The sequence below is a fragment of the Mandrillus leucophaeus genome, unplaced genomic scaffold (genome assembly GCF_000951045.1).
Source record: "Mandrillus leucophaeus isolate KB7577 unplaced genomic scaffold, Mleu.le_1.0 Scaffold379, whole genome shotgun sequence".
Classification (NCBI taxonomy): Eukaryota; Metazoa; Chordata; class Mammalia; order Primates; family Cercopithecidae; genus Mandrillus; species Mandrillus leucophaeus.
Genome location: NW_012104020.1, coordinates 1441160 through 1442951, shown reverse-complemented (window position 1 = coordinate 1442951; position 1792 = coordinate 1441160).

Sequence of the window (1792 nt, the reverse complement as noted above, 5' to 3'; positions counted from 1 at the left end):
GGTGGCAGGCGCCTGTAATCCCAGCTACTTGGGAGACTGAGGTGGGATAATCACTTGAACCCAGGAGGCAGAGGTTGCAGTGAGCTGAGATTATGCCACTACACGCCAGCCTGGGTGACAGAGCAAGACTCCATCTTAAAACAAACAAACAAAAAACCCTCTCAATTGGTTTAATGCCACAATAGAAAAGATAAATATTTTAGGATGGAATCTTAAATATGTCTGTCTTTTTGTTTCACATAGTTGAAATCAATTCAGTATTGTTTCTATATTAGGTGTTTCAAAAACAGTCACCTTTGCAACAGAAAAGCTCTTTTGTTGAAAATGATTCACAATATAGTTCAGTTGGAATGTCAGGTGGTATTTCTCTTACCAACGCCTCACAGAATCTATGCCAAGCTGCTCTACCACCAGTGCAAGTATTTTTTTAAAGCTACCAAAATAAACTTTCTTCACCAGTCACCTCTAATTTGGAGACAGTGTGCACTGGTGAAGGACCTCATCAGAATAAGTTTGAATGTCTACTGAACTAAGAACTTTGTCATTTGGGGGAGAGAATAGATGGCATCGGTCCTTCAATTATGTAACTGAAGACTCTAATTATAGTAGATAAGAGTCGTGTCTAGCAATTTTTAAATACTGACAGTCCAAACAAAAATATTTGGTGAAGAAGGATGTCCCATCTTTTTGCTTAAATATCATAAACAAATACGAGCATTTACTAATTTTTTAAACGATATTTTGAAAGATTACTCTTATTTACACTCTAAAATTAAAGGTGTACTTTATCTTAAGAAAGTCATATATGAAAAATGCATATTTTAAAAGATAAAATTGGGGAATTTACAGTTATTTTGTGAATGGCATTTAAACTATGATTTGATTTATATACAACTTTTCAGAATACTTTTGATTGCGTGTTGGACATATCTAAAGTTAATTTTATCTGGCAGAATTAAACCTAAATTTATTTGTGTAAAAGAGTCCCCTTTCTAAAATTCATATAGTGCCCTTGTATTCATTTATGCAGTGTTTATAAATATTTCAAGTTAGACTGTGAGATATCAATAAATGATTTATGCTGTGAACTGTTACTGTAATGCTTAATATCATGATTTGTTATATCATTAAAAAAACACAAAATTCTAAACTCTTGAGGTTAAAATAAAAATCTTACCATATAGTCAAAATATTTAAACATCTTCCAAAACATCACTGCATAGCAGTACGAAATCTACATTGAATTAGATGTATTCAATTTCAGTAAAGTTAAATAAGTTAATATAATTCTTTGTAATTTGTGAAGAGCTTTAGTTTATAATGTGCTTCCCCATGGGATCACCAGAGGTCTAGGTGACAGATGTATTTTCCCAGGTGACGATGGGGACGGGATGAGGAGCCTGAGGCTCAAAGAGGTTGATTGATTTGCCCAAGTTCACACACCTGGGACGTTCCAGGACCGGCCTTATGCCTGGGTTTTCTAATTCCAGCCCAAAGGTTATTTACATGTTCAGCTTTAAAATTAGCATCCATAGAAGCTTGAGAAATCCAAAGAGTATTCAACTGCAGAATGGGTTTTGTTTCTAAACTTCAAGGATGTTCTATCTCATTTTAAAGTGTGATAGGGAAGAATAATTAACATAGGGGAAGAACCTGTTACTGATATATCATGACATGTGCGCGTAACCTACAGCAGCAGTCCCCAGCCTTTTTGGCATCAGGGACCGGTTTCATGGAAGACAATTTTTCCATGGATGGTGGGGAGCAGAGGGGTATTTCAGGATGAAACTAT